The following is a 13851-nucleotide window of genomic DNA, read 5'->3' as shown; positions in this document are numbered from 1 at the left end:
TTTTTGTTTAGGTTTAAGAATAACAGACTAAGGGAGAGAAAAAGTTACAGAATTATGGAGAAGAGAGGGTCAGACAAGATCCAAGTTCAAAGCTTATTGGGCATTTAATAGAGGAAAAATGAGTATGGTTCTCATATTGATTTATCCATGTTTGTTCTCAATGCTGGTTTAGTGTTGGCATCAAACATGTAGGTGTGGCAGTTCTTCAGAAGTTAAGCATTGGGGCATGCCACCAAACCATCTGAAAAAGAACAGAATTACTTTAAATTCTGTAAAGGAATCAATTTTCTTTGTAGCTTCTAATAGGTAATTCCTGAATCACTTGCCCATCAAATTAGAACTTTTAGTCTATGTTCTAAAAAAAGACCTATCTTGACAGGCAAGTTACTTTAAAATTATTACAGGATTTAATTTCAGGTGCATTAGTAAAATCAAGTGATGGGCGGCACAGTGGTGCAGCGGTTAACGTTGTCGCCTCACAGCAAGAGGTTCTCCGGTTCGATTCTCGGCTGGGGTGCCTTCTGTGTGGAGTTTGCATGTTCTCCCTGTGTTCGCGTGGGTTTCCTCCGGGTACTCTGGTTTCCTCCCACATTCCAAAGACATGCATCTGGAGCATTTCTCCCCAGGCCTCCGCTGAAAACAGGCTCTATGGAACCTAGTCGGACTTTCCCGGTCAACAAATGTTAAATAAATAAAAATAAAATAAGTGCACCCATCAATGTTTCAAATTGTAGAGATGTAATGTTGGTTCAAGGCAAGGTGGTAGCTGTGAAGGGGTTAGAAAACGAGACTCAAGAATGGAGAGTCGCAGTACTTTTTTAGGTTCCCCCATCTGCAGTTAGAGATTCATGGCTCGAAAATTGGAAGTGGAATCAGCAAATAGGCTAGTTCTCATATGAGTGCAAACCTGTGCTACATGGAGGGGATCAAAGACACCACTGGGTCAGGACTACTAGAAAGATACATTTTCATTGTGATACATCTTTTTGTCATATTTCAGTTACTCTCTTTTTGATGAGATAATGGGTTACAACTAATAGTTTACAGTGGTTTATAGATGTTGAAAGGGGCATGGCATGGAAGCTTTCTTTAAAGGACAGAGGTCATCTCTATTCTGGCCTCCCTCTGGGTACTCTGAAATGGTAAAGGGAATTACATAGTTTAGAACTGATTCCCCCATTTGGGCAGCAGAAGTCATTTGGTGACACATTTTCACATGCAAAAGTGGTATTTCAGTCCAACACCAAGGCTATGGTACAAGTTATGATAGACAAGTCATCCAGATGTTTATGAGTTTAGTCACTATTAACACTATTGGTCCTCCACAGCTGATGCATTCATTTGCTTTTCTGACAGAGCACATTTCTGTGACTCAAAATTTACTCACTGATGTTCTTTTCTACAGGTGTCCAGGCTGTAGAAGCTGTCTCTTACTGCATAACATTTGCACACATAGATCCCAGCTAATCTGTAGCTGTCTAGTGAAGTATAGCACTCTTCCTTATAAGTAATGTCTGGGCAACCAATACTAATAGGGTGTACAGGGCTACTATTAGGACTTTTAGATACTTTTGCATGAGACTCCCAAATAAAGAGAAACTGTGGTTACCACACATAATAGTGCATTACTCAGTGTTTCATTAGTTTATGCCAGTCATCAAGTTATGTTAATGTACATGCATCTGCAATTAGTTTGTAGTGACATGTTCTGGGACCAGGGATGCCCCTATTATTCTGGATTGTTGGCAGATTGCTGAAGTGATGGGGAAGGCTCAAGGAGGAGGTTTCCAATTCATGTTCATCCCCAGAAGAGTGGAAAACAGCAACTATAATCCTCTTGCACAAAGGGGGTCACTCAACTGACCCTGGGAACTATAGACCAATATGCCTAACCAGCCTTATTGGTAAGGAGATGGAGAGAATCATCATGGACCTCATCAACAAGGACATAGGAGACCTTTAAACTCTTAACCTCAGTTTGGCTTTGTCAAGGGCAGAACATGTCTGTTACACCCAGTGGACTTCTTTGAGAGTGTCACAAAAGCCGTAGATGAAGGTAAAATAGTACATACTACCTAACTCGACTTGGCCTTTGACACAGTCTCCCACTCAGGCATCATTAAGAAACTCACACAGCTGGGGATTAGCCCATACATCATTAGATGGGTGGCTAACTGGCTCACTGATAGAATGCATACAATCAAAGTTGGAGACTCCACCTATACCAGCAGACCTGTTGCCAGTGGTGTTCCACAAGGTTCTGTGCTGGTCCCCCTACTGTTTGGAATGTATTTCTCTGAAATCCAGGTGAAAATAGATGGCCTGTGGCTTACCAGGTTTGCTGATGACTGGAAACTGCATGCAATCACTGAAACCCCCAACAATGTCAACATTCTACAAAATTAGATTATACTTATAAATGATTGGCACCAGAGCCAATCCCCGTTGGGCAAATAAGAAGTCCCAGCTAATTACAATATTAATAATACACCCCCCCCCCCATGTTCAAACCTAGTAGTGAGCGATTTGGGAATGCAGATTGATAGCATCCTTAAGTTTCATTACCATGTGTCCACAGCAGTAAGGAAGGTTTTCTAAGTTGCAGATCTCATATGTAAGGGCATAACATCCAAAGTTAAAGAGGTTATAACTCCCCTGTACTCAGCCCTCATCAGACCAGTAATAGGGTACAATGCTCCCTTCTGTATATACCTTACCAGGCACCTGCAGCAGTTGGAGAGACCTCAGAGGTTTCCCACAAAGAAAATTCAGGGCCTTGCAGCACATAACCAACATGGACAGACTGAAAGCCCTGTCACTGTACTCTGTATCATACAGACTACCTAGAGGTGACTTGTGGCTGGCCCACAGAGCAGTCTCAAACCCTGCCTTACTGGAAATGCTGCACATCTGCAAATCAAATGAGACATGAGTCACTCACTCTAGGGACCTTAATCTAGCCTGTAACATTAAAAGGACATGTTGGAGAGACAGATATGTCTCCCAGAGGTAGCCACTGCTCTTGAACAAACTCTCATTTCACATAAAACAGAGCTCCTCATTGATCCTAGTTAAGTGTAACTTGGACAGTTGGATGGGAAACCATAAATTTACCTTGGGGGTTTCACCTATGTCCCTCTTGGACAGGGGCAGCCAGTGCTGATCTTAGCTTTGCAACAAGTGCACATCCTTGATTCACATTCCAAATATAGTCTATATATCTTGATCTATAAGGGAACAAGGGTATATCATGACTAGGCTTGTAAATGCCCTCGGGCCAATAGCCTAGTAACATCCTATGATCCTATGACCTTACGTCACCCGATAGTGAAACTCTTTTTGAAAACTATCCTAGGTAACATAAACACAACCACAGTGATTACTTTGATTTTACCTTGTAGATCATTGGTTATATGTGGGAGATTTATATATTAATGATTTATTGTGTTCCCTAAAACAGAGCTACATGTCTGTATTTGACAATGTCGTCTCAGTGTGGGTTATTAGATCCAAAGCAAAAAGGAAGGTATGGATTACCAGGTGATTATGGACAGATGTTCACCCCCCCCCCCATTATTCTGCTCATTCACAGAATTATTACTCTTCAGAGATCTTCTCATCCCTTCAAGGAGGGTAGCTTTGTATTTCCTTTCTAAACAGGAGCCTGCTAGAACCCAAATATCAACATAACAGATTACATTAAGCTTTATATTGCCAAGGCCTTCCATTTAATGGTTATTCCTTTCATTCCTTTCCTATGGGCTGAGCCACAGCGAAGGGCACTCTAAACATTCAATCAAGAGGAAGTGCAGATAGTTGTCATGAGTCTTTCTTTTTATCATCTATGTTATATAGAGTGCAACATTAACATATTTTTGAATCATGCTGACTTTTCCTCTTTTGGTTTCAGGTTACCAAAATGTTTGACATTGAGACATTTTTTTTGTTTGTCAGACAGGCAGCAGAGCAACATTTCTTGCGTATTGTGACATAATCTTAAAAATTATTCATGTCTTGACATGGTATCAGACGTTGCCTACACTACACTAACTCATCTGTGAAGTAGGATATCCAAAGGTTCCTATAAGTCATTGAGGTGATGATGACATCATCAAGTTCCTTGAGTATAATTTACTCCTTTTTATCTTGAGGATTTGGCAACTGTCCTTATTTATTCCTGGCCTGCTGGTAGTCTGTGTGTTCATTAGCCCATGGTATTAGAAAAGCTATGGTGTTTTGGAACCACAGAGTCACTAACCGTCTCTTGGGTTTTGCAGTTATTGACCATTGGGATTTTGCAGGCTAAGATTACATTGGATACAACAATGCTGGTATTCACCTCTCTGACATGGTGTAGGTCTTGGTCATTTTCAATTTGGCTACTTTTGGCAAGGTGTTATCTCAAGTCAGGTTTCTGAATGTAGCTCTTTGTGAATCATTAATCTTAAGTGGAGCTACAACTCCAGTTTCACTATATGCATTGAATAAAGGAACAATTGTTTGTTGTGATTTAATTGTTTTTTTTCTGTTTTTGGCTCAAGGTTCATGTATTCATGATCAGATAAGTGAGGGGACCAGGCTGCGTAGACTGGCAGACAGTGCATGGTCAGTACATGACCTTCCCCCTTTTTAATTTCCTCCTTTCCTGGACAAGTCAAGACTTCAGAAAAGTGGAATAATGCTGTAAATAATGCTGTACATGACCAATTTTCACTGTTGTTTAGGAAACAATGTTGGAATGAGATAAAGTGGACAGGTGTGGGTGGTCTAGCACACTGCACGGTTGACAGCGTTGTTTGGATTTCTTGGGATATTATGAAAAGTTATGTCATAATATGATGTCTATTATGCTTTTCAACTTCATTCATGACAAAATAATGCACTTTTTATACAATAAACCGGTCATAATGCCATTGAAATGTCTTAGTTTTAATTTGGAATGTATGACCAAATGAAAGCTTAAATTATCCCTGCACTGCCTGTGCCTCAAGCTGACCAATCCATCAGTATTTATCTGCTGGTTACCTGGTTACACCCATAGTTGTGGTCGGACAGCCTGAACAATCACCTCCTCACCTCCCATTTCAGGCATGGTTGTTCACTTCCTGGCCTTCCCCGTTTTTCCTTCCTCCCTTTCCTTTCCTAGACTAATTGAGGCTTCAGGAATGTTGAACCAAGCTGCTGACAATGTTGTACATGGCAAGTGGACAGTTTTGCTGAGAGGAGGACAGTAAGTATGACAATCAGTTTGAATGGGACAAGCCAGACTTTTGTGGTTTGTTTGGCATGCTGCCCAGTCAACAGGGCTGTTCACAATACTTGGGGTATTATTCTGGTTGAAGACGTATGTTATACTATGATAGTTTTTATAACTGTTGACTTCTTTCAAGAAAAAGTGATGTATTTTGTATATTCACTGGTTGCCACATTTGTAAAGTGTCTTGGTTTTAGGGATGAAAGTGATGTCAGGGAAAAATAAAAAGCTGGGTATAGACATGACAGTCTCAGAAGTAAATACGTGATATCAATAAATTTAATAAATTTAAAAGATGAAAACTTGCCAATAGGATTTTTTAAACAGGGAATAATAAAACTGCATGATGTATTGGTAAATATCCCTCTTCTAAAATGAAAATGAGAACAAAAGGATCAAGGGAACCGCACACCAATATCATGAATAAATTCAGGCATATTTAAGTAACGTAATTTAAAGATGGCACTATTTAATTAATTCATCATGGTCAGGAGGATTCATAAAAGGAATGCTGTGTTGCAATTTGGTGTAACAAGCTACCTTTTTAAATAGAAAGGAGAAATAAAAGGAGGTAGAGTGGGTAATATGCCTTTTGATATTAAAAACCAATACATCAGAATGGGAGTATTCATATATAAAATCCTAGTTAGACAAATCCAGTAAACAAAAGATAACTAACTAAATAAATAAAATAAAGCAAATTCAAATTCGAGACAGTTTTGATTAATGCAATAAATGAAGAAAATAATTAGTTGTTTTTTGTAATTAAATGTATTGCATTAGAAACAAGAGAAGAAAGAGTGGGAAGAAAAGGTTCACCACTAACATCTTTATTATAAATCCTACTGATTAGAGAAATAGTAAAGTAAAGCAAGAACTCCAGAAAGTTTGCTATAAAGGGTAAAGGAACAAATGACTTAGGCTATTTGCTGATGACTGTTTCTGTTAGGGCTTGATTAAAGTGCCTAACAGGAAATGACCAGCTGTCCTTATCCATGAGAATACATACTTTTGGACAATACATTTTGTTGTATTGATAGTTAAAAATAATTTGGAAGAAAAACATTTTGGGGAGACACCTTCTACTTGAATACACTACAATGGGAAAAAGAACCTTCTAACAAGGCCAAGAAAACAACCCAGAAAGTACATATTTAGCCATAAATCACAGACAACTATTAACGAAACATAATCCTAACAGCTGACGGTTTAGAACCCATCAGTGACAGGAGTGAAAAGGTGAGGTAGAAGGCTAGAAATGACATACAGATAAAGTAGAAATAGATGACACATGGATAAATTTATAATATCCCTGTAAACAAAAACAGTTAGTCATCATGAAACTTTAGTTTATTCTAAGAAAAAGACATTAGTCAAATGCAGGAGCCAAACCTTGTGATTATAATGATTGCATTTGGACTCATTGATTACGTAGTTCTTGTTATTGTTTTCTGTAAAGATCTCTATAGTCACAGTCTGTCGCGGTGGTACGGCAGTAGCATTGTTACCTCACAGCAAGAGGTTCTCCCGTTTGATTCTCGGCTTGGCTTGGGAGTGCCTTCTGTGTGGAGTCTGCGTGTCCTCCCCGTGGCTGGGTAGCGTTCAAAAGACATCCGTGCATAAATGGGCATGCCTTCATTGAAGGTTGGGAGTCGAGCTGGCACCTCAGCATTTTGTAAAAATCTATTGCCAATCATAAGCGGACTGGAGTTCCGCTGTGGCGACCCCTTACCAGGAAAAAGCCGAAAGACCAACAAAAGATCTCTATAGTCACACTGAAAATCAGCAGATCTGGGATTTCTATATGAATGTACCCACACACAGTTATCTATTCTTTTGAAACATTTGCTAAAGTGGATTAATGACATGAAGTAGGAATAATTAAGGATGAGTAGAGCTGGAAACTGCTTGCTGTGCATGGGAAGTGGTGACTCCTGTTGGGTTTTGGTCAAGTTTTTTCTGATGAAACATCTGCATGTGTCTTCTTCTTAGATGGAGAATGAACGGGTAGAAATAGAACTCATCAATTTGCTCTTTTCACTTGACCTCAACCCAAATTTCTTTTTGCAAAGGGATTTCCATGCTATATCATCTTTTTCTATTTACTACACTAGATAGTAAAGAGTACAAAATTGAAATTCTCATTAGCTGAATAGCAGAGGGTTTTAAGGATAGAAAAGTCTGTCCCCAGGATTTAATAATCCCCTTGTAGGCACCGTGTAGATCCTACACAGAATCTACCCATGTATATGGCCACAACCCCCCCTCCGCAGTGCAGCATGCATGCTACTAATGGTGTGCTGCCAAGGGAGAGCTGAGGAACACGAATATTGAATCAGTGTTTGTTTTTTTTTTAAAGGCATGTTTGCATGGCATGGAGCATAGCAATGCCAAACTGTGCTCACATGTAGACATCTGACACCTGCCAGATATCTAAATATAGAAACTGGATGTAATTAATAAGCATAATTACATTTTTCTTTGTTTAATTGGCTTTTGCTCTGTGCAGAGTGCAGCTAAGCCAAGTGGAGCTCATATATACATGACAAACACCTGCCAGACATCTAAAAATAGAAACTGGATATAATTAGTTATTTATTTATTTATTGTTTTTTTCAAGCATGTTTGCACGGGGTGGCACAGTGCTCAGCACTGCTAATAGGTAGCTCAGTGGTATATGTGAAGGTATGTCAGATTCCTTAATATCCACGTAGCCTAATGGGTAGAGTTACAGCTGTATGTGTGTTAGATACAGGGTTTGAATACATGGAAGTCAGAACTTGTCTGTATTTTTGTTGCACATGTTATGGACAAGATTTTAAAATATGTCTCCGCTGCAGACTGTGCAACTGTGCTTAAACCTGCTAAGCACCACATAAGTCTGTAAGGTAAGGTTTCTGCAATCAAGTATAATATTATAAGTGTAGAATGCAAATCTAATGTACTGCATAACTCATAGTACTGTTCAAGGCTTTCTCTATGACAGTAATGGTCACATATTGCTTTTTCTTCCACAGACATCAGGTAATAAAGGTATAAGGTACAAGGGTGAGGTAGGCCACTCCACAGCTGGATATTGTGTGTGTGGACTTCACAGATATTGCAAACCAATATCAGTAGTATGTGTTCACCTGTACTGTTGAAAGTGAAATAAAGCTGTAGTAATATATGGAGTATGGTTGCATACCATGCCTGTGTGTTGTATTGCCACTGCAGTCTAGTAAAACACTGTAATAGTACTAGAATGCTACAGGAAAGTCCTGTAACTTGTACTGCACAATTCATAGTGTGTTTCCAGGTGGTCTCTAGGCAAGTATTAATCACTGTGCAGTCAGCAGTGCCTCGGTAGCTTAGTCGGTATAATCCCTTGTACACCGTATGTTTTGCCACACACAGTCCTGGGTTCAAATCTAGTGCTATGTACATTTTCAGTATCAATCACATAATGCTCACAATTTCTCTCTCCCCAAAAGCACAAAAATGGGATGGGTGAGTTAGCCCATATTATGTGCCTATATTGTGTTTAGATCACATAGACTGTTATACTCAATAGCAAGAATGTGTGCATCAGCATTGTTGATTCAGAAATACAACTGTGTAATCCCAGTGTGGCTGTATCTCTTGCTTGTCCATACTATGCTGCTGCAGTTAATTATTAAAATATTTGCAGATGTCCCCTGCAGTCACAGCTAGTGGGTTCTAATTCCATGCCTGCCAACCTAGCCATGATGGCTGTCTAGTTTAATTACTGTACACAAACATGCCCCTCAAGTGTCATGATTTAAGGTAATATAATTAGAACTGACTAATCCATCTGTCACATGTTTACCAGATAAACTATTACCTGGGTTGCAATGTATTGCTAAATCTGTGTACAGAACACCCTGGTAGTTATATAAGTCCACATTATGTGAAACCATTCTGAGTAGTTCTGTACCTGCATTTGTTAGTGCTTGCCCCTTATTGTCTGTTGCTATCAGCTTGAGAGGTATGTACATGCTACATCAGTTATAGGAGAATTGTAGTCACTGTAATCACAACTGTCAGTACACACCTGTAGAAGTATGTATGACCAGTGTTGTCAGGGATATTATCTGCAATCACCGTAATGGAATGTTTTTCTCTCTCTCTCTCTCCAAGCCTTATCTTAATTTATTCATTATTGTAGTGCATTATTATGATTTCATATTAATATATTTTGTTAAACTAGCCATATGTTGGAAATGTAGTTTATTTATTTATTTATTTTATTATGATTTCATATTAACATATTTTGTTAAACTAACTATATTTTGGAGAATGTGAGTGATTATTGTTATGTTTTATTATGATCCAATATTAACATATTTTGTTAAACTAACTGTTTTGTTGGCTGCATGGTTTATTTCACACTGGCATGCTGTTATCATACTGACTGTTATGTCACATTATGTTGTGTTGCACATAATATACATTAATACGTATCTGGCTTAATAAATATGATGTTCCATTCTGTTAATACTAACAATGGTTTGATTATTACTGACCATAACATATTGCTTTACTTCATGTCCCACAGCACATCAAGGTAGGCCAGTTCCAGCTGATCCCCCTACCTTGCCTCAACTGCCCATGGCACCAGGTCCCAGCACATCTGGGACACAGACCAGTGGTGCTCCCTCTGCTTCCCTGCACTACTTGCATCGGGTAGTACTGCCTCAGAGGATGGGGCCCAGTTCCCCTCTGGGAGCAGCGGCAGAGGGAGAGTGGTCACCCATGAAAAGCTACCGGTCCTGGTGTGCAGGATAGTCCACCGTGACTATGACCAATGCCTGACCTAGATTGAGGGCATACTGACATCGCCCTAGTGCCCAGCCTCCAACGCAGCTACCCTTGGGGCAGTGAAGGAGCAGTGCCGATGGTCCCATGGGTGGGGATGTGAGTTATGGTGTTGCCATCTCCACATGGGACTCAGATTCCATAACACCCTTCTTATCAACAGTGTTCACTCTCCTCATCTGTCACACACCACCCCTGTCTGCTGTCTTGTTTGTTTGAAAATGCATCCTCACCTAGCCAACTTACCTCCACCACATCTACCTATGTCCCTTCCCCAACATTCCACCTGTCCCACAAAAAAAATCATTCCATATATAGCTGTCCATTTCACACACATGTCCACTGGACACATGTAATTTGGTCCAATTGGCTTGACAATGCAGTTATGTTGTCCTCACCTATCTCTGTGAGGTTTGAGAATCTAAATTCATCTCCAAATCTGTCAAATGCATACTTTTTGCTTTACAAGGAATGGATAGTTATGGTTCTTTCCTATACCCTTCCTGCACATCCCTCTCTGCTTTTCAATATGTTTTCCCTGCTTACCCCCATTTCACCTCTTTCCTACTTCCCCTTTTTTCTTTTCTTTTCTTTACATTTTTTTTAGTATGGAGATGAGCGGCACGTTGAGTTGTGCAGCTTCACATAGATCAGCTAAACAGAGCTATAATGAGCATATATGTTTTTAACATTGCAAGTCACATGTACAAAATAAACACTTCTGCCATGTTACGAACCCAAACTCATCATACCTGCAGCACACTGCATTAACCTGCCATACCACACAACTCTTAATTGAAACAGGTGGTTTAAACAAAACATAGTAAATGCCAATTACATTCATTAGGCATGTTTCAGTGGATTTGCACGATGTACCACACCATGGAAACTAGAATAAACAGTAATTGAAAAAATGAGAGTGTACCTTAGATCCTCGTGCAATAGTACACTACTAGACAGCCAAACACATGATAATAGATATAACTGAGGCCTGTAATCAGAGATTAATGTGCCCTTTTATCAGTAATGTAGAAAGTCACCTTAGGCATTCATGGCAAAATACATGTTCAGCTGGGACTCTGGTGCAGAAATACATCCATATAAAGCGATGCACATACTGATGGATGTAGAAAATGTGTCACAGCCTGTATGCGTGCACATATCTCTTGCATGTACATGTGTTATAGCAGTGACTCAGTAGCTCAATCTGTTAAATGACTTGCATAGAGGACATTTTTCCACACACAGTCCTGGGTTCAAATCCACTGTTGTGCTGCATTTCAATTACATTATTGTGAAGACAACAATTAATGGATCACTAATACACTCCTTATCCTCACAAAACATTGCATATTAACTCATTACATCCGAGTGATGCCTTCCGGTGCATCTGCAGTTAAATCCTACTGACACCTCTAGGTATCAATATTGTTTGTTCATATTTGCATCAATAATTCCAAGACCATATTATGTACAAGGTTTTAAAAAATATTTCATCTTAAATCTTACACAATAGCAAACTCAACTACATTAATATTTAACCTTTGTCTAGTGCAGGTAAATAGATATGAACTGTTGTTTTTATGATATTAAGCTATATAGATATAATGTTCACATTTTTCTAAATATTTCAATAACTGCGTAACACAGACAGAACTCCTAAGCCTCATATGAAAGCTCTCAGCTAGATGAATAAAATGCTGCTAAAAGTATTTCTGTAACTTGTGTGGTTGCTGAGATATTATCCGTTGTTTACAAAATATTACAACTGTAATAGTTACTGTGTTTACTGTGACTTGTAAAAATCATTTTAAGACCTAGAATCTAAAGAATATTATCACTATAAAAATAGTTTGTGCTAAGGAGTTTGGCATTTATACTTCTTTCATAACCCCCATGTTTCTAGAGATATGAACGTTTGTTTGAAATGTGAGAACATTATTTAATTCTGTCAAAAAGCTATGGCTCCACCCTTTGAAAGTTGCAATGCAAACTTCCTGAGCTCCATTGTGAGTGAAACAGCCACATTTCAGTGCATGAAGTTGCAGGTCTGCAGGTAGGGACACACTTCACATATCCATATAGCAGTACAATATGTCACCTAATACTCTGTTATTGTCACATTGCTAACATCTGTACCTCAAATGTAAGTCTTCATTGGAGTGTAAAGGGTACCTTTATCCTGGCACTGCCTCTACAACAGAGCTGACACAGCTGACACAGATATACCTACAGCTTGTTGACTTCCAAAGTGTCCATACTCTCTGTCTATATCTACTGTCTGCAGCAGCAACTGGAGCCTGTGGTGCACACAGCTCTATGTAAAGGTTTCTGCTACAGACCTACCATCTGTGACAATGTAGTATTCTCACCCCAGTAGTGTACAACTCAAAAGCTAAGAAAGGGACCCAGGTCTTCATGAAGGCCTTATATATTGCACAGTGCTTGCATATCATTGGCTAATCATAGTGCAATTCAGCTGCTTTGGCTGCAGTTAGAATTTCAGAACCACAGATTGGTTAACATGTACTCGCCTGCTGATGGGGAGCAAGTTTAAAAGGCAGGCAGCTGGCTATGGGGAACCATTCTGTATGAGACCTTACTCACACACAGCATGCCTTTCTGAAAGTTTACCAGACACACAGTTCAACAGAAGAGTATTGCATTCTAGCAGGTATGTAACTGTTTTCTGTGTATAACAGGATTCAGATGGGAGGATAGAGCTATGGGGCACAGGAATTACAGCAGTAAGCCGGTCATAGACCTGTGGTAATGACAACTCAGTGATACCCTGTTGACTTACACCTACAGGGGACATACAATACATCAAGGTGGCATTGTTTGTTGCCAGTGTGGCACACTGGTGTTGTCAGACTGTCCATATATAGTGGTTGTTATAGCACACTGCTAACTTTCTGGCACTGCTCCTATGACATTTTATTGTGAAGTTGGCCTTAGAGGACACACCACAGTGGACCGGATTGTTGGGTGTATGATCATACACCAGACGCTGTCATAGCAGACAGGGAATATCTCAGTAATGAGACTATCTTGGTTGTATCCACACACTAATATGTTGTCACATTGTGGGTTATACTATGTGTGAACAAGCAGTGGATACTGCCGGCCTTTTCACGCTTGATGTAGCTGTACAAGGTGGACATTCATGTATCTGATCTGGTAATGTGTTCCCCTTGTGTTGTCTTTCAGGAATAATGTACCACAGATCACACCCACCCTTCTCGGATGCAGAGAATGAGATAATCTTGCAAGCACTAAGGCAGCATCATGACATCCTGTTATCCAGGGGGAGAAATAATAGGGTACAGCAGGCTGCATTGTGGTCAAACCTTGTCAGTGACATTAATGCCAGGGGCCAGCAGGGCAGAACATATGAGCAGGTTTGCCACTGGGCAACAGATATGACTAATGCTGCATGTTGATGGGCAGCAGATATAGCCGGGGATCGTGCTGCCACTGGTGGAGGGCCTGCAGTGGAACAGCAACTGTCAGCCACTGAGGAATTGCTGGTATACCTAGGCACATGCCACAGCTCCCAGGCATCCATCATACCATACATCACGGAGGTGGGTGACACAGTTCCACAGCTGAGGAGGGTGCAGGTAAGTTTACTGTGATCATCACTGTCATACTGTAGCAGTCAGTGTGTCAGGCTTTAGATACATTTATGTGGGTGAGTTCTTTGTTCTTTGGGGGTGGTGTAACCCTAGGTATACACTTATATGCAGAATGGGACCAATACAAGTAACAGACAAGCT

This window comes from Protopterus annectens, chromosome 5.part0, assembly GCF_019279795.1.
Source record: "Protopterus annectens isolate FY-2018-M chromosome 5.part0, PAN1.0, whole genome shotgun sequence".
Taxonomy (NCBI): domain Eukaryota; kingdom Metazoa; phylum Chordata; order Ceratodontiformes; family Protopteridae; genus Protopterus; species Protopterus annectens.
This window is presented reverse-complemented; position numbering follows the sequence as displayed.